Here is a 20823-nt window from a genome sequence, read left to right as displayed (position 1 = left end):
TGTGTTAGCTCTGCGACAGAGTGGCAATCTGTCCAGGGTGTACCTTGCCTCTCACCCTATGGTAGCTGAAGTAGCTCTAGTGCCCCTGCCACCCTGAATTGCATAAGTGGAAGAAAATCATGTTACTCTTTCTCACTCCCCTCTTTTCAGAGAAAATCACAAGACATATTAATTAAAAATTCATTCTTGAACAGGTACATACTTTTCTCTGGTATTTGCTGACACAAAGTCAGACTTGGTTGCTTTCTGATGCTTTGACAGCGTGTGAACATCAAATCCCTGTTTACCCTTTCAATCTCGTACTGACTTGTCTTTGAAAAGGTCTCTCCTTCTGCTTCTGAAACTGTATGAAAATGTATTATTTTTGTGAGTTTTCAATGGATTTAATGGTAATTTAAATAAAACTTATGACCACTTTAACTCAATAATTAAGTCAATACTCTTCACACATACAGTAGTGTACAAAAGTGCATACATACATAAACCACACAGGAATAAGAAATAAAAAAGAAATAAGAACAGAGCTAAACCCCTGAGCACTTTGTTAAGATGTGTTACTTTGCCATAAATCTCCAGTACTTTATAAAAGTTTGGAACCATGCCTCATTTCTTTATAATTTGCTTCTAAGGAGCCAGAAAGAGGCCTTGAGCAACAGTTCTCCAGGCTTTCTGGAGGTCTTTCAAAGTTTTTCAAAGGACATTGGCTGTTTTTTCCACTCATTTTCAGTCCAGTACAAGAACATTTTCAGTTCAGTTTGTTGTTTAATATTGACCTATGAATCAGTGAATCATGAAAAAGACACCAAACTCAAGAGCAGCTTCGTGGGTAACTTAGCAAAGAAGCTGTTCATTTTAGGAACTAGAAACTGTGTGACCTGGGGTAGGAAGAGACTGAGTAAGTCCCCCCTGGTTGCCTCTACAGCATAGCAAAGAAAGGTTAAAATGTCTTAATATCAAGTTTTATGTGAGTAAAACTGACCAGAGTGCTAAAACAGAGCTTTTCTATATTATCTAATAATAAAGCATTTTTATTCTTAATCAAAGAAAAATAAAAATATAAGTTTCATCAATATATAAATGAGAAATGTACTTTGAGTAGTGAAAAGTGTGGTGCAGGATGGGCATGAAAGTGACACACTGGAGCCACTAACTGCAGAGAAGGTTTGACCTACACAATGTATGATTTAATACAAGTTTCATAAAATGCAAAAATAAATATATACATTTATATATCTATAAAATATATAAATAAATAAACGATGACTGACAAACACAGAGTTTAAAAAAAATAAAAGTATTCCTCAGTATTTGAATTGTAAAGGGATTACCGTATTTCCCGGACTACAGAGCGCACCTGAATATTAGCCGCACAAGCTAAAATCAGGGGAAAATCCTGTTTTGTACATACTTTAGCCGCACCTGACTAAAAGCCGCAGGTGTTTCAATGTTGACTTATCATATGTAAGAGAATTGTCAAAAAAAGAACAAAGCGAATTGTCAGGAAAAGAGAGGCTGTTTGGAGACATCACTTTTGATTAATATTTTAAAAACAAGTTATGGGGACATATTTGCACATGTACTGTGCTTCATAAATGAGTAACAAATGTAGTACATAAAATAACCTACAGCACACCAGAAAAATAGATTCGGACTACCTTTTAGGCTCAGGTGCAGTGACACGGCTTTAACAAGAAGAAAAGTCAGTCACTCACCATCATCTTTCTCTTCTTCCTGCGCACTAAAACCACCAAAGTCCTCTTCTCCAGTGTCGGAAACGAACAGGCTCAGGATGGCTTCGTCATCCACTCTCCGCTTCTCTCCTTCGTTGTCACTTTCAAAACCAAACAAATCCTCGTTGTCAGTGTCAGAGTCGAACACCCTCAGAAGGGCTGTGGCGGTGTCCTCCTCTCCATCATGCAGCAGTCCAGCCCTTCGAAATCCGTTGGTGATCGTGGATGTTTTCACACTTTTCCACGCTGTCAGAATCCAATGGTGGAGTTGGGCATAACTTGCTTTTCGCAAGTTTATCGCCGCTCATCATCCAGCTGAACGCGTAGCGCTACTTTGAAGTTTGTTTTTCGCGCTACTTCGTACGGCACTACGTTGCCTGGCGGAATGGACAATACACCTTGATCCCGACTTCCGCCAGCAATGGCGAAACGCGGAACAAAAAATAAATCCGCTCATGGACAATCCATAGAAAACGCACCTGACTAAAAGCCGCAGGTTCAAAGGTGTGCAAAGTAGCGCTATAGCCGAGATACGGTAGTATACAAAGTTGTAAAAAAATGTCCAAATGGAAGATGTGGTGAAGGAATAGAAGGGTGAGCAGGTATAAAGTGGGGTATAAAAGAGATTTGGGATTCTTCCCTTTTATCCTCTGCAAGATGAGTGTTTCAGAAGATTGGATCTAAGAGGTTCACAGTTGAAAATTCCAGCAGAGACGCTAGAGGGGGAACAGAAGTCCAACCTGTAAATTGAGTTTGGAATTTTTTGCTTTTCATCTGCTCATTTCATGCCGTGTTAGATGGTTAATTCAGAAGGATTTTGATTTACATCATACTTCCACTGGATGCCCAGCTGCTTTCGTGTTCGGTGATTATCATCAACTCGGAACACAGGGATAAGTGCATCTTTGGATCCAGATATGCTCATCCTTTCTCAAACCTTTTCTGACTAAAGACAAGAACAAACTCAGCATTAGCTCAAAGTAAGTTCATTAGATGAGTATCGTTTAAGTGATTTGATTATTGTTTTGTGATTTTTATAATTTGTGCTTTTTTACCCAGATGATTTCTAGGTGGTTAGTACTGAAGGAGTCCCCTCACCCACATTGGCTCACACTGACCGTGCCTATTGGGTAAGATTAACAGGATTGGGATTAGGATTTTTTTTTTATCAACTTCCTGTATTGGGGTCAAAAACTTATCACTAAAATATGCTTCAGTAAGGTGATTCCTAAGATGTTAATAGCCAAAATCTTGACATATTTTTGCATGGTGGGACGTATGTCCTTAAAAACTTTTAGGAAACTGGAGAAGTGGAGGAAGAAATCTGCCAACAGTCGATGAACTGTATCTGAAAGTTATGTTATTAAGAAATAGGGGAACATTTTTCCAGCAAAGACCTGACACAAGACCTGAGAGATGCATCTGGCCTGGATACTTTGATTTGCCATAGCTTCATCAGTAATGATCTCAGTGGAAGGGTTGCTGTCAAGAAGCCATTGTTAAAGAATGGAAATGGGGTATAAAGGGTGAGGTATGTCAAATTAGACAAGAACTGGACTGAAAATCAGTGGCAGACTGTGACAGAGATTTTTGGATCAAATCATCATCAGTATAAGGAGAGAGGTAAAACAGTGAGCATCTACAGCCACTGATTTAAAAGCAGTGAAGGCTCTGTCGTGGTTTGGGACTTCATTTCAGCCAGTGATGCCATGGATCTTGTCAAAATTGACAGAATTACAAATGCAGAAAAGTATGGTCAGATTTTGATCCACCATGTAAAGCTTATTTTCAATTTTCCTAGAAAAATATTAATGACGGGTGGCTCAAGACTTTTGCAGAATAGTGTATATTAAATGAAAATAATATAATAAATATTGTTGCCTAATCTTATTATATCATTGTTTTACACACCCATTCCCCAAATAACGTGTTATACCAGTTTATTTAATTAGATAAAGATCTCATTAAGTTGTTCAGACCTAGTTTTGTAAGATGGTCATCGGTCCTTCTACAGTAAAAGTTAATGTTATATAGTAGTTTTGTTTGGGACATACATGAATTTAATTAACATGAACCATTTAAATAAGAACCTTTCCATAATGACATACAGTTAAATCCTAATTCAGTGGAAGCTTGGATAAAAATTATTTACACAGCACAGTACAAAAATAAAGTCCACAGCAGTGCAAGTACAGCGCTGTAAGCATGAATGTATGAAATCTCAATCTGTGTTAATACTAACCATCTTTTGTAAGATAAAAATAGTCAGTCATCATCAAACATGATTGAAATAGTGCATGAAAAATGTGATTACTGGACGAAGTGAAAATATTTAGCTAACTAATTAATTCATTAATCAATGCATAGACATATGGCATTATATCTACATTTAATCTGCACCTATATCAACTAAAATAAAAAAAGTTTTCTTAGCGACACAAATAGGAACACACACACAAATACACTCGCACACACACACACACACACACACACACACACACAAATACACTTGTTTCTAAAAGCAGCAAACAGATGCCTCTTTCCCAGGATGCATTGACCTGTGGCTGCTGTTACCGTGGTGATATGATTTATTAATTAGAGTACTGTTTGATTGGCTTGTTAAAGGACAAATCTAATGAGGTACTTGTAAATGAGAGAGGTGGAAGTGATTTATCACTGATGCCAATCACCTTCACACAAAAACACACAGTTGAGATAATCTTTGCTCACAGACATGAACACGGACACAAAAAAAAAAATCGCACACACGACACTTAAAGAGTGTTGACCTTGTACTCCGGCAAGGTGTTCTTGTTTGCGTCTGGGTTCACTGCGCATGAACCAGGTTCCCGTCTACTACAGCAGGATCTCGCATCCAGAGCACAGCAGTTACAGCAGCAACTAAACAGTGAAGTGTGGCGGAGAAAAGTAGTGAGTTGTGATTAACTGCAGGAGAAGAAAAATTAGAAGAACTGTTAAATCTCCAAATGTAACAACGCTGTTTTTTTGTTTTGTTTTTTGTCAGAGCAGAGTTACACATTGGTGCAGTGGCCACACAGCAAGAAGGTTACTATTTTGAAGTTCCTGGTTGTCTGGGCTCTGTCTGTGTTTGCATGTTCTCCTTGTGCCTCCAGGCTCTCTGCTGCTTGTTAGGATAATTGGTGATTAAATTGGTCATAGGTGTGAATGTAAGAGTCTGTGGTTGTCTGTCTCTCTGTGTTAGTCCTGTGATGGCCTGTCAACATATCTATAGGGACTACTGTGGCTCTCACTGCCTGTCAGTAGCTGGGACAGGCTCCAGCCAGTTGCCACTGTATTGGATAGAAAGAAAATGGATGGATGAAAGTTTAATAAGTTTAATAATACATGGCAAGCTGGCACATGCTTTTTTTCTTAATTAATAATATACTAATAATGTGTGTAATTAATTCATAAATGGCCATGCTTATTGAGTGGCATCTTAAAGCTGAACCAATACACCAATTCATTTCAGACCATATTTGAAATGACAAATCCACAAAAAAATTCCTAAAGAGCTTAATAATATATGAAATATGTAAATGAATTAAGTTGCATTGCCAAAAGTAAAAAAAAGCTCACACTCATGTGACCTATTTGCAAAGGGCTGTAAACTACTGACACAGAACAACTGTAGATGCCTAATCTTTACATGAAATGTGCAATTATATAAATGCTTGACTTATATTACAGATGAAAAGTGTTTAAAAACATTTCACCTTTTAGTGAATTTGGATAGGAGGGGGGAGGTAAAGGTCGGGGTAAATCAGAACTATCTTGAAAAGAAGACATTTTTTTTGCTGCTTGTATACAGTATATATACAAGCAGTATATACAGAAACATACAGAAACATACACACAATGATACCAAGACACATGTGCAAAAATCATTGAATCATATCTCAGTAAGTATCATTGTACTTGAGTGAGTATCAAAAATACTAGACAATGTTAAGCATCAGAGAGATGTCCCAGGATTGGCATAAAATAAACCTTCTGACATTTTATTTTTCCCCTTCGGCAATCTATTGTGGAAAAACATGTAGGTGGTATGAATATACTTAGAATAATCTAAAAGCATCAGGGTAAGTAAAAAAGAGGAGAATGTAAAGGAAGAACATACAAAGATGCTGTGAAAAAAGAAAAATCTCCCTTTCACATCCTGGGGTAGTATGTGTGCAGTCTGGGAGTTTGGTCCTGCGCAGTATCTTAGGTGTTCTAAGGACTGCACTCTTCTGGGCATAGAGCTCTGATGTTGTACCTAAAATCTGCTAAAGCCACTCTTCCAGTTTTAAGGTTACTGCTCCTAATGCTCCTATTACCACTGAGACCACTTTGGACTTCACCTTTCACATCTACTCAATTGTTCCTTCAGCCCCCGGCACTTTTTTTGTGCTCCTTCTACCTGATGTTGATGTCCTCTGGGATCACCTCAACTATCACAACTGCAATTTTCTGCCCCTTCTTAACCACCACTATGTCTGGTTTTCAGTGGGCCATATTCTTGATGTATATGTGGATACTCCAAGTCTCAATCTGGATTGTGGTTCTGCCACTTGTTAATTCTTACCCTCTCTCTTTCTGTTTCTCAGGATGCTGGTAGGTGATGACTTGTGTGCATTTTGAAGAGTTTTCATGTCTTAATATAAGTGGCATACATCTCTTCTTGTTGTTCACATTGGCCTGTGGGATATCCAGGTACTTGTAGCTGTCCTGCATATCTGCTATTCTGCCTTTTGGCAACTCCATCCCTTCAATCTGGATCACCTTCCCTCTGTTCTGCAACAATTCAGCCATACTTTTCCAGTCTGGACGACATCCCGATATCTTCACTGTAGATCCTGGTCGATCAGTGAGTTCATGACAAACTCATGCCTGGCATACAGCTTGATGTCATCCACATATATGAGCTGTATCACTTCTAAATCTGCTCTTAGAATATGTATATATATATATATATATATTTAACTAAACTGCATACAGAATATGGGGAAAATAAAAATATAAAAAACAAAAAAAGTAGTGAGTATTGCAACGTGAAAGATAACTCTTCAGCTCTATTGCAGCGCTGTCATGGCAGAAAATGCACATGGCTGTGTGTGTGTGTGTGTGTGTGTGTGTGTGTGTGTGTGTGTGTGTGTGTGTGTGTGTGTGTATATGTCAGCAATGTGATCTAAGGTCTTCAGTGTCACTACACTGCCGTTTCTGTGATAGCAACCCATTCATCATCTGAGCATCTGGTGCCCTTGCAATAACACACACACACACATACACACATGCAATCACACGCATGCAAGCACAGGGAAAAACAGCCACACAAACTACTTCCTAAATTTCTTTTCTTTGCCGCTTTGTGCCATTTATCCCCTATGCTCTCTTTGTTGATCATTTATTTTGGTATTTCTTGTTTTTCTCTCCGTTACTTTTCTTTCCTTCGTTTTTAATGTTCTCCTGTGACTTTTTTTCTCCATCCTCCTCAATCCATCCAAAATATCCCTTCCAGCTTTCCTGTTCATCTTACCTGCCTGCTTTTCTCCATTTTTTCATCAATAATCTTCTGACAGAGCACAACATGCATTACCACATAAATAAATTCAGTTGAAAAAGTTGACAACACATGCTCTTGGCAGGTAGATATCTGAAAAAGGAAATGAAAAATGATCATTTCAGAATAATAAAACCAAGAATTATTAATATATTTAAGGTAAAATAATTAAATAAATAAAAATACCCTGCAGATTTTTTTGGAAAACCTATTATATCCTACCAGTTTCTAATAGTATTTTTTAAATGATTAGCTCTGTCTGTTTTTGGAAGAACTTGTGCATGTATTGCGCCTAAAGGACACATAATTTGACACACTGAAATGTCCTTCATTTCAGTGTTTCAAAATTTGCCACATAAGAGCTGCTTGATCCAGACACTAAAAGTTCAAACTGTAATTATAACAAAGAAGTTATTTGGTGTGTGCCATTAATTAAGCTATAGGTGAATTTGTCATTTTCCTAGCTGTGGGATCAGCTATCTAGAAACAAAGTGAAAAAAGAACATCTGCTTGTACACCACTTGATGATACTAATAGAGGATGGAACAGCTTACATGTTTGTTACTGTTACTGTGTTTTTTTTCTAACCCAGGTGTCAAAACAGTGTCAGTCACTGGTGATTTAGGAAGAAAATGCCACTCTTACATCCACAATACGTGAATGAACCTAATGAGATAACCGTATACATTGTTTCTCATTTGTATTTTTTTAGTTATGTGATAAAATGAGATTAACGTTTGAAATGTGTTTGGCCCTGAGTGATTAGGTATGCAGCATCTTACAATTTTTAATATTACCTGTGGTTACATAAAGGTCACGAGATGCAAGGGTGGGGCAATTTCATGTTTACATAGTGATATGGTGATAAAGATGGCATTCTTGTACCCTTGTTCTAATTAGTTAGAGAAAAAAGAGAATTGAACAAAACCTGACTACTTTGTTACATGTATGATGTGTAAGTAAACAATTTCATGAGTCCTTTTTGAGATGAACGAAATTGTCCAGTCATTGTCCAGTCTTCCTTTATCCATCCAGGAATATGTTTAAAAATGTACACTGTGGTAATTCAAAAGCAATGAATCTGAAACTATGAACTAAATACACAAACCGAGTCTAACTGTGTTTCATATGAAGATCTTTAAGTTTCAAGTCATTTTAATGAAAACAAATATGGTGCTGTTCATGTGAATTCAAGACCTAGAAGCATTTCAAGCATTTTCACATGCTTGTGTGAGTCGTTTAAAGTACGTATATAATGGAAACAATTAGGTATGTATGAAAACATGAAAAAATTAAAAGCTAGAGAGAGCTAGTAATCATGCATAAAAGCATAAAGTCACACAGATGTACACAACATTGGTTTATTGCTAAGAAGCTACCAGTAAAATAGACCGGCACAAAATGACCGAGACCAAAGGGAACGAAGAAGTGATTTGGCATCCTTAGAAAGAACATTTACATCCAATTTTCAAACACACACATGAAATGTATACAAAACAAAAGCCACACACAGAAATGAAAACAGCACCAGGCTACTGTGGAAAATAGCACAAAAATCAAAAACCGGAAGACAGCAAAGATATAGGTTGACCACATAGTTAAGCTTTACTGGAACTAATTATATGAAAAAACCGAAGTGACAAAACCTTCTCAAGGGTTCAAGCAAGTATACATTTTTTGACTGACAACTAAGCCGACAGAGTCATGGAGATACAACATAAAGAGACTCGCTCTATTAGTTGGTGCTTTACAAGACAAGGAATAGACCATGTAATGTCAGCAAGACTATTTTAAACACCCCACCACTTTACATTTAAACTGGCCCATCTTGACACTTCCAGGCAAGTTAAGCTCTTCACTGCTGCAGTCTATCTGACAAAGCTAGCGGGCAAAATTGCATTAAGTCAGTACACTTTCCCCTGGTGGACATTTCTGTGTCTGCCCATTAAACATGCCGAGACAGAATATGTGTCCATGCCTTATGCTTTCAGCAAAAAAATGTGTGTAGCAGCTAACACTCTGTGGCTTTTCATGTCTGTGTGTAGTTTGCTGTTAGTTAGGACTTTTTTCTAAAAGGCATTTTTATATGAGTCATGAGTATTTTCACCAATGAATATGAAAGCAGTGTGATGAAGATTACTGTCAGTTCACTTACACACAAGAAGAAGGCAACCGTATCCCTTCATTTATTAGCAAAATTAATATTGAATGTCGGACAGTGGCTATGACCCTTTGTTACATCTGTTACAATTACTAATTTATGTAATGATTAGGTATGTTCATCAAACATGTTGGCTCAGCAGCATGCTGCCACATGGCTATAATCATCCAAGTTATTGGCCTAATTAGCATTGGTGAGATGACTGTAATGAAAATCATTCTCTCTGCCAGTTCTGGAGATCACTGTAGTACCAAACTAATTCTGAGGAGTGTCTGAGCATGTGAGGACCTACGAAACATTTGCTTTCTTGTAGGAATATCCACATCCGTCACTGTCATCAGAGCACTGATTTATATTTTTCATGCCTGGGAAAACAGGTCTTCATCCCAATATTTATAAATATGCTCCTATTAAATAGGTATTGCTATAACAAACTATACCCAGTTTTCTCTAAATTTGATCAAATTTAGCAGTGCATTAGAATTACACCACTAAATTACACAAAACAATATGAACAATGAAATACTAAGTTGTTTTGCTGTTGCGATGAATAAGCTCTACTTTGAAATGCTTGGCTAAACAGAAACACCTTCATATAATTATGAAATACAAAGTAATAAAGAATAAAAAAACAGTCCTACTATTAGTGAGGCTAAATGTGGAAATACATTTTGAGGAAATATTGCTGTTCGGCAAGCAAAATAGCATCCTGTTATTTTGTTCATACTGATCTCTTTATTTGTCAGACACAACTAATCGAAGCAGGGATGGAAAAAATGTAGTACTCATATATGTTTTTTATATGTGTTTGTTTTTATTTAAGCAACAATGCTGAAAGAATAAAATTTGACTAAAATTATGAACACACAAATATTTTAGCTTTAATTTCCTAATGGAATAGACAGTGCATTCACTCCATTTTTTTTTGTCTTTTTTCATTTCTTGCATATATTGGAAGCATGAAGGAGATACTGCAAGGGAGAGGAAAAAACAGCATATGAAAGAAGAGGGCATAAAAAAGCTGGCAGAAAGGAGATGACAACAGGGCTAGATGAGGACAGAGATATAGCGCACATGGCACAAACTCAAACACACCCACCCACACACACAAACACACACAGAGTACCCCAATGTTCCAGCTCATTTCAGTACATTCTGACAACAGAGAGGCTCCAGAAGCATGTGGTCTCACACTGGTTTCACATCCATGGGAAACAAAATCAAAAAGCCAATTCACTTGCAACACTGGCCAAACATAAACTTTCCTATGTGCGAAAGAACCAAACAGTCATGCTATAATTTAAGTAATGATCTTTTCAGGTTAGAGAAACCACGCATGGTCCTTTAGCTCTAATTTCCTTGTAATGTTCATTATAACTGAAAGTGGTTCCTTTACTTCACCTGTATTGCTTCTTATCCTGCAAAAAAAAAATATAAAAACGTATTTCTTGCCTTTCTTTTACGTCGGCACTTTTTATTATTAATACGATCTTGTTTATATGGCCTTTGAATTTTTTAGTTTAACAGGATTGTATGTTGAGTGAGAAGATGATGTGTAGCAAAAGCTGCTGATTTTGATGTCATGGATCAGTTAACAGAGGTTTTACTGTGTATGAAAGAGGTGTGTAACCTCACTGAGAGCACATATAAAACCATCAGTAGGAATCAAATGGATGAGTTAACACTTCTTTTCAGGGCTGTCTGTTCTTCGAAACATAGCAGAAACGTGAAACTGGCTTACACTCCTTGCTAAAGACATGATAGTGACATGATAATTAAAGACCGATGAATGTGTATAAAGAAGCATTTTTCAGTTTTGAAAACTATAACTGTATCATCTAAAATATATTAAAAAAAAACATGTTTTGGTGAAAATAAATATTTTTGAGGTACTAATATATAACTGCTTAAAGTACTGTTCAAAACTCTTGAGCCACCCCTTACTTCTACATGATTTGATTTCAGTGAGCCAGACTTTAAGATATTCTTAATTGGTTTTGAAGAATCATGTGCCAACCTTTGTAGAGGTCCAGTCTTACCTCAGTACCTGAGCATTTTTAAAGAAACAAATTCAATTTTTTAAAGTTTTGTTAAGGTTTGTTAAGCCTATTAACACTGACCTATAAATCATTTAAGTATAAAAAGTTATCTACACATAACAAGCTACTTTTCAAAGAACAAATTTTAAATTGTATCTTTAGGCACTTTGTTACTAGCAGCCACTGAAACGCATAACTCTTTCACATTTCTTTAATTGAATCTACAAAAAAATGCCAAAGATAACACAGTTTGACAGGCATAAAATTGTACTTTTACCACATTAATGTAATTCCTAAAGAGCTATTAGCTGAAATCTTGGCATATCTCAGCTTGGTGCGCAGTCTGTACATAAAAAATCTAAGGCAACTGGAAAAGCAGAACAAAAGAAGGAATGGCCGGTCTGAAAACTATTTGCAGCAGATAAAGAGTATCTGAAATTCATGCCCTTAAGGAAGGGGGAAAAACTCAGCAAAAATCTGACACAGAACCTGAGAGATGCATCTATTGTTCACTGGAGCCTCATCAGAAATGGTGTCAGTGGAAGAGTGGCTGTCAAGAAGACATTCTTAAGGGAGAGAAGCAAGGAGAACATGCTGAGGTTTGCCAAATTAGGCCAAAAATGAACGGCAATCAGTGGAGAATGAATCCAAATTTGAAATTCTCATTAAAGAACACAGAAGTGGTCAGTAGAGAGGTGCAACAGTGAGTGACTACAGTGAACTGTAAAACACAGCAGAGGTTCTGTCATGGTTTGGGGATGCATTTTACCCAGTGGCATTAGGGACCCTATCAAAACAGATGGAATAATGATGAACACAGCAAATAACCATCCAATTTAATCCACTGTGCAATTCCATCTCTGAAGCATTTCATTGGTATCAGTTTCACTTTTCAGCATGACAAAGATCCTAAACACTGGCAATGCAGAAAAAAAGATAAAAATAACATATATGGATAAAATAGTGGAAGAGTGGAAGAGCCCAGATCTCAACATTATTGAAGCAGTGTAGGACTGTGTTGAAAGAGACAAGAAGCCTGGAGAACTATTCCTGAAGACTACTTAAAGAAATTACAAGAAAGCTTGCCCAAGATAGTTCAGACTGTCCTAAAGAATAAAGCTGGTCAAACTAAACACTGACTTTCAATCTCTTTACTGTTTCACTTTGCCTTACATAATATGTTTCCATTACCATTTGCATATGTTTTTTTTAAAGCGCTACATCTATGACGTACACAATTCCCTAATTCTATGTTTCTCTTTCTCTTTGTTTTGTCCTTAAAAAAAAGTTTCTCCCTCAATGTATCAAAAAGAACATAATATTGGTAGGAAAGAAGAGCATGTATATGTACATCCTACCATAGAAGTTGGGAAATTACAGTTAAAACAGTCAAACAAATTAACAAATTATCATGAAATTATCAATCCAAAGAGTCTCAATTTCCCTATTGCTTGGTTCAGAGTGATAACATAGAATGTGACAAGTATCTGTCACCAAATGGATGTTTGATTTTTAATTAATTCGCCTCCTCTCTGTTTTTAGTCCCCCCCCTCCCTGTCTTTCCACCCTGCATTAAAAAATAGCAAAAGCTTGGCAGATAGGAGATAAGGTAGGGCTGCAGGGCTTGCAGCTGGTACCCTGGATGAGGGCCTGGCGCAAGACAAAAAAAAAAGAGCAGATAGAGAGAGAAAGGACATTGAGAAAGAATGGAAATTGGAGATGGACAGATGGAGGGAAAAATGAAATAGTGGCTAAAGGGAGAGAGAGATAATGATGATGAGACTTCAGCTGGGCAGCATAGAGCTACTGGCTGGATAGAAGTGAAACTGATTGGGTTGAGAGAGTTATGAAGGGTGAAACGAGGAAGAGAAAGCGAGACAGAGAGGTTGGGCAGCAGATGGGTACACCCTAATACTCTCAGCTGACCACTTGGTTTTCATTAAAGAGATTTTTAGGCACAAAAGAGAGGCACAGAGATGGACAAAATAAAGAAGCAAGAAGTGAGAATTGTGGCTGTACTTTTGTTATTTCCTTGGTACATTTTGATTTTGTTGGAAATATTACGAATAGCTTGTCTCCACCGATCTGTCTACATTCCTGGTCTGCCTCACTCACTATTCCTGAGTGCTAAGGGCTTATTAATCAGCTACTTACTATTCAAACAATGCAGTAACACTTTGAAGGATCTTTCCAGGTTAACACCTGTGTCCTTATCATGGCTTAGACCTAAATCAACTAATTAGTTTATCAGTAGTTGCTTATTACACCTCCAGCAGACAAATAGTTGCAGAATCAAATCATAATTTCAAACAAACATCTAACTTTCACTTTCGGACATTCCACCCCATCCAAACCCATACATCTCTTCCTCAAACCCACCACCAAAAGCTGTAAGAGCCACACACTGTCATATTGGCTGTATGTGTTTGGCTGTCATCCTGGACATCTGTCTTTCTGTGGTCAAAATGTGCCAGACTGGACTGGATTCACCCAATTCCAGGGTCAGCAACATACAATACATCACAGACCTCTCGCTATCTCTCTCTCTGTGCTTCTTCAGCCTGTACTCTCCCCTTCATCTATCTTGTACAGCGGCTGTCTCCTCCTTTCGCTATCTCTGACTACAAATGCAGCCCAGCTGAGGGGGAGCTTCGTGCTCTACATTGCCTCCTTTCCTCTCTGCCTCCGCGACTCACTTTTCTTACGCCTTAGCCTCTGCTCTTAATTTTTCTTGTTTTGCACCATCATCTCTTTCAGTTTACCATGTGTTTCTTGCCCTCTTGTTCTTTTCCTCACTCAACCTGTATTGGCTTCCCTCCCACCTTCTCTTGCTTTACTCCATCTTTCTCTCACCTTCTCCTTCTGTTTTCTGTCTACTTGCCAGCAGAGCCCCGGGGTTAAAACATGCTGGCATCCACTGGATTGGTATTTGTGTGCAAGTGTGAGTGTGTGCCTGTGCATATGCATGTTTTTTGCATGCATTTGTGTTTTGGATAAAATTAGTGTGTTATTACAGAGTCAACATCTCTAGTGTCCTGTATGCTACTTCTGCATCCATTTTATATAAAGCTTCACAAACCGTGTAAGAGGTACCAGTATATGTGTGTGTGTGTGTGTGTGTGTGTGTGTTTTTACCAGTCTAAAGATTTTGTGTGTTGTTTCTCTATCCACAATATCATGTAAACATACTTCAAAGGTGTCATTTGGGGTGTTCGTTTAATCTTTTAATATATGGTATATAAGTATTGTAATCATTAGGTGACATGACACACAGTCCTGCCAATAGCATTTCAGTATTTAATAGTTGGAGGAAGTAGGATGCCAAGAAATTTGGTTATGCCCCAATAGAAGCAAAGGAAGTGACTTTTAACATGTTTTGTTAGCTTCATTGTTAGAATTTTTAAAAGCGTGTTTGCCACTTAAACAGCAAATACTAGCTCACTGACTTGCTCTTAATAACGACACTGTATGTTAGGCAGGTGCTTTCCGTTGCTTCCTTATTTCCAAGAGGTCACCACAGTGGATGGATTCATATTTTTATTTGGCAGAGATTTTATGTTGGTTGCCCTCCCTGCCTCACATTTGTTCAAGGTCTGGACTCGTACTAGGAGTATACTAGTCTGTCATCACCCTCAATGTATAAATAACTACAACAACCAGTGTCACAGTGCACGTGACTATTCAGAGAAGGATAAAAAAAAAAAAACTCAAAAATGCTAATTTATTAGTGTTCTTGGAATCATCAGTCCATCAAGTTTGACTGATGTGACAACCAAAGGAGCATTTTATAGGTTAATTTCACACATAGCCATCTAATAGCACCCTCATCTTTTTGACTCACTACAACAAAGGTTAAAGAACCCACATTTTTAGTGAAAAGGGATTTTTTTTTAAGTTTTAAATGACAACATTAAACTCGGTCTTGACACATAAACACAAGTTTAATCACAATCTGTACCCAGGTAGACACACATTCTCCATCAGCACACATCCTAAAATGCTTCAGGCGCACACTCAGTCACACACACAAACACACACATGCCCCCCCACAACACACACACACACACACACACACACACACACACACACACACACACACACACACACACCATGATTAAAGACCAAGGCCATCTGGCGCTGTAAAACAGAGCGAAGGGAAAGCACCCTCATGGATGCTGATGCAAGCCTTGAGACATGTCCTTTGTATCCTCTCCTTCCTTCCTTAGTTCTTTGCTTCCTCTTTCCTCTTTTTCTCCCTGTATCTTCCTTCCTTTGCTCATCCTTCCCTGATTAAACACCATCTTTAAAACAAATTATTCATATTTTCTCATGTTTTGGAACGGATGTCAGAGATAACCTATGTACCCACCAGGTATCACTTTTCAGCCAGCAGCACTAAACAGATGCTCAGCGAGATTGCTGGTACTAGCTTCTGCTGTTGCTATGAGACTAATGAAAATGTGTGAAGCACTCAGCCTTTCACTAAAAGTTAGAATATTATTCATACTAAAACACTAACACTGTTGAGATTTTACATTTAAAACAAAAGAAAGATGAAAGCCCAAAGTTCCCACGAGGAAGCAGTTCAACGGGTATGTGGAAATCAGATGTTTTAAATGAGCTACTCAAGCTTTCAATTTACTGGTTGATTTATGCTCCTACCTTCACATATGGCCACGAGCTGTGGCTAGTGACTGAAAGAGAAAGATAACGGAGACAGGATGGGCAAATCGGTCTTTGAGGAGTGTGTCAAAGCCGTTGTGTTCTGCATCAAAAGGAGCAATCCTGTTGTTCGGGCATTTGACTGGGATGCCACCTGGATACCTCCTACATGATAAGTTTCGGGAGGATGCTTTTGGGACAAGACATGCTGCTAAGATGATGTCTCTGGGAAGGCTTAGGAGGACTTCGGCCTATGCTGGAAAAAGTGGAAGCAGTGAAATGCAGTTACTGCTGCTTCTGTGACATAGACCTGGATGAACAGCAGAAAATGGACTGATGCATGCACCAAGCTCAAGTGCAATGCACTTATAAGAATGATTGTCGAGATATAATTTTTTGTTTTGTTTAGCCTTTGTGTGTTTATTTTGCATTTCATTGCAGCTGAAAAAAAACAAACAAATAAAGATATATCTGTTCCACTTTGGACTCTTTGTTTTCCCTAAAGAAAATCATTTGAATGTTGCAACAACAAGGGCCACGGTTCGTTGAGATAATAATTTTTGTTAGTATGATGAAAGGCAGAGAGAGTCGGTACTCAGCATGGTTCCAGAAGACTAAAACACTAACAAAACAAAACAAAAAAAGGAATTATTGACAGTTAAAAGAGGATCAGCTGCACTTATTTATTTCAAAGTTGAATAATAACAGCAAAAGTTATCACAAGTAAAAAGCATAATTTAAGAAAAGCAAATCCAAATGATCACAAACGGTAAAAACATACTATTTTCAAGTGACACTTAAAAAGCTTAGATGTCTGTCACTTGGGTCATAACAGCTTTGAGCAGTTCTGACATGTTTGCCATAGCTTTCAGTCTCTTATTAAAAGTATTTTAAAGTATTACCATATGATTGTTATTTGACTCATTCATTAGTTAAGGTCTGTGCAATGTACAGCCGGGGTCAGGCATTTTGCATACACTCATCAGGTATGTCATGGCAAGCTCTGAACTGTTGTTTTTACAGGGTGAAATGATTGTACAACATATGTCTTTACTGACGTTTAAAAAAGCAAGAATTGAGTGCACAAGTTTGCATTTGTTTTGGATATATAATTGGAGTGTTTCTGGCATAACTTGACAATCTTCTTTAGTGTGAATTGTAAAATAAATAGAAAAATAAGTGCATACTATATTACCAATAATAATTTATATATAATAAATGAAAATAACAAGTGGTGGAGATTTTTTCAAACCATTCCTTTAGGTAAAGAAATAATAAAACACTATGAACAGCTCACTACACATAACAATTTATTAACGGAAAATTATGCATAAAATATCAAAAGTAAAATGAATAATTCTTCAGAAAAATGTAATTCATCAGCGTTAAATAGATTAATATCACTGCTGCATGTATTTAAGACAAAGCCTATTTTAAATAATTTATTTGTTAGTGTTTAAGGTTCAGCATCATACTCTATAAATCACGTTTGTGGTGACGGTCCTGTGAGGGATACATATCTCTGAGAAAAAAATAAAAAACCCACAGTTATTCATGCACTTAGAAACACAGGTCTACAACTTGATTTTTTAAGCATATTAAAAGCAAATATTAATGACAAAGAATTCAGCTGGATTAAAATGGTTGATCCATGTGTGACATGGTTAACTGTCAATTTTCACAGGGGGAATTAAAATATGAATAGAAATGTTGGCAAACCAGCTGCTTAAACTTATTACATGCTAATCTGAAAGTGCTGCTTAGCCTGCACCTGGTCAACCTGCCTATTTTATTAGACTGGACGTGTTCAGAGTTGCTTTTCCCTCCCATCATGGTCAGAGCTTTCCTTGTTAATGTCCTAGAGTAGGTATTAACAACTCCACCTTGTTCCGGGCTTAAACCTTGGGGGTTCCTGGGTTTTCCTAAATGTCCGAACCAGTTTCCTCTAATCTGAGGGTGACAGTTTAGGTCTTTTTCCAGACCTTGGTAACACATGCAAATACATTGCACCGATGTAAAGTTGGTTTGCAATAGTTTAGTGATGTCAGAGAGAAATTACCTGTCAGGATTTGTGTCGTGGATGAGAGGAGGAGGACCCAAACGCTGGACTCACAGGTAGGTAGGTGAAGGTGGGTGTTTATTGCTGATGGAGTGAACAAACAGAACAGAGGTAGGAAATGGCTGGCTGGACGGCTGACTGAATGAACAAGGGACGGACTGACTGACTGACTGAACGCAGGCGGAAACGACAACATAACATCAATGACACGACAGTGAACGCGTAGAAACAGAGGGCTTAAATACACAGACCTATGAGGATGATAATGAGAGACTGGTGAGTACACAGCTGAACATAATCTGGCTAATGACACGAGACGAGCTGACACAGGAAAAGCAGGAAGTGAGAACATGGAAGTGGCAAAATAAACTGAACATGAACAAAACTGAAAACACTGGGTCACTGACCCAGGAACCCTGACATTACCAGTTGTTCTCAATCATGATCACTAAGAAGAAGCTAATAGGCCTCGTCCTTATCAAGTTAAAATACACTGTGGAAACTTCAGTGCCACTTACTAAAAAATTTAAGTGAATGTATGTATACTTCTGACCCTCTGCAGATTATCTGATTACAAACCTTTCCACCTAATTCACATTTTTTTTTGTTATGTTTTGTTTTTTATTTTTAAATCTTCACAAAGTGCGGATTGCAATGAAAGCAGAGCCATCAACAGCTTCCCTCTCACACTGGTCTTCCTGTTAGTTTACAATGAAACATGAGAGGTTTATCCACAATGTGCAAACCACCAGAAAAAAGCTGCTAGCCTCTCAGGTTACTCAGCCCAAGGCATTGTTGATGGGAAATAGACACGCCCATGAAATGGAGAAAGCAACAGCTTCTTATGGGCACGAAACAAGCTGAGATTTCAGTGACAATTGTGAACTGCAACCAATAAAAGGAAGGAATATAAAGAATGGATGTAAACAGGAAAGGAGCTTTCTGACACCACTGTCTGAGATTAAAAGTTAAACAGAGAGACCACTTTGTTTTAATTTACGTTTAATTAAATTTATGTTTTATTATATATATATATATATTTTATATCAAGAACAAAATATAGTCTTTCTGCATTTAAAGGAACTGCTTTAGTACAATAGCCACTTGTTTTTCTCCTGACCACTGTGCTCTCGGAAGAAAATTATGTGTTTTATATGACCACACTGCTTTGCATTGTATACAGATGGTTCTCTCATACACATTTTAACCTCTTGTTGATAATCCCACTAGTGATACTTTTTCTTCCTAAAAAAAAAAAAACCACACACTGCAGAACCTATGCTTCTCTAATCTAGGGTACATTGCATTTTAATATGCCAAGCTATATGCTAATCACGAGGAATGTGATAGTGAACATCTACTTAAATGCAAACATAGGACCCTCCATCTGTCCCTGAGACAAAAGAGGAGGAGGTAATTTGCATGATTAATTACCTATACCTAACAAGCATTGGCAATGTTCGTGGCACCTCAAATAGCGTGCTGAAATTTGTGTCTATGTGTTTGCAAGCATTTTCCAGACTTTATAGTCTAGTCAGGCACGGATCAATATGTAACTATGTAGTCATATTTTATTGTCTGTCAGAAAAAGAAACTGAAAAAGTTCATTTTAATTCAGTTTCAACATTTTCAACAATGATCACTGCATGGAAGTTTTGACTCCATTTGAATACCATGGCCAAAAACATCTGAATAATAAGGCATATCACATAACTCTTATAACTGCTGACTCTCATTTAAACTAAAATGCTCTATAACCATAGAATCTGTAAAATGATCATAGATGAAACAGTATCCAGTGTTGTAATCCACTTATAGGAGTGGAGCATTTTAAGAAATGTAGAAACTGCTGGAGGATCCCAAAAATAAAAAGGTCCTAAAAGTTACAAAAGTAATGATTAGTCCACTTATTTGTCCAGTATTATGAACATCGGGTTTTCATGTTTGTGTGTTTTTTGGAAAATTACATAAAGATTTTTTTTTAATTCAACAGATTTATGTAATTATCTGACATTCTTTCATTACTGTCATTTTCTTCTTATTTAATCTGTCTGTTGAATGAACAATATCCGAATGACACTGCAATTTTCAACTGGCATGCCTAAATAAAGCATATCTATTACCCTAAAGCTGAAATGCATATTTATGAAGCTTAGGAACCTCCACTGCTTCATTTAACATGTAATGGAATAACGTTGTGTAAATATATATTTTATTATTATAGAAAAGCCTAAACGATATCTTAAATGCTTGAAGTTGCTTAAGAGTGTGTCCACCATTAACTGCATCTAGCTCTGGTAGGGTTGCACCAATTAAAAAAGAAAGTACTGTACTTGAAGATGATATTCTTTAGCTTTGAATGCAAGTGTCAACACAAGAAGTGATTCACAGTAAAGTGCTTATTAGAAACCTTTAATTGGAGATTATGTATTGGAATTTCGGAGCAGGACCACGCCTCCAAAAATGCTCCTTCTGGTTGTCATCTATATAGGTTCCCCCAGTTCTGCAAGCTGTTCATTCTCGTTTACGTGCCCCACCGTCGCTCCCTCCTTGTTCTCAATTCTTTAATTTCTTCACTCCTATTTAGTACACGGGGATCTGCCAGGCCC

At 37.4% G+C, this 20823-nt stretch overlaps 1 protein-coding gene and 1 long non-coding RNA gene across 2 annotated transcripts in view; both read right to left on the bottom strand.

Annotated features, from left to right (window-relative positions):
* Positions 1–20823, bottom strand: part of LOC120716853 (zeta-sarcoglycan) — a 368890-nt gene that overhangs the window by 186857 nt on the left and 161210 nt on the right. The gene's annotated exons all lie outside the window — the stretch shown is intronic.
* Positions 17592–19696, bottom strand: LOC120716855. Its single transcript, XR_005692049.1, has 2 exons — positions 18641–19696; positions 17592–18214 (listed from the first exon to the last, which is right to left on the bottom strand). It is a non-coding gene; the product is annotated as an uncharacterized LOC120716855 (long non-coding RNA).

Source organism: Simochromis diagramma, unplaced genomic scaffold (assembly GCF_900408965.1).
Source record: "Simochromis diagramma unplaced genomic scaffold, fSimDia1.1 OVJJ01000487.1, whole genome shotgun sequence".
NCBI classification, from domain to species: Eukaryota; Metazoa; Chordata; class Actinopteri; order Cichliformes; family Cichlidae; genus Simochromis; species Simochromis diagramma.
Note: the sequence above shows the minus strand (reverse complement) of the source record. Positions and strands in the feature narration are given on the sequence as shown.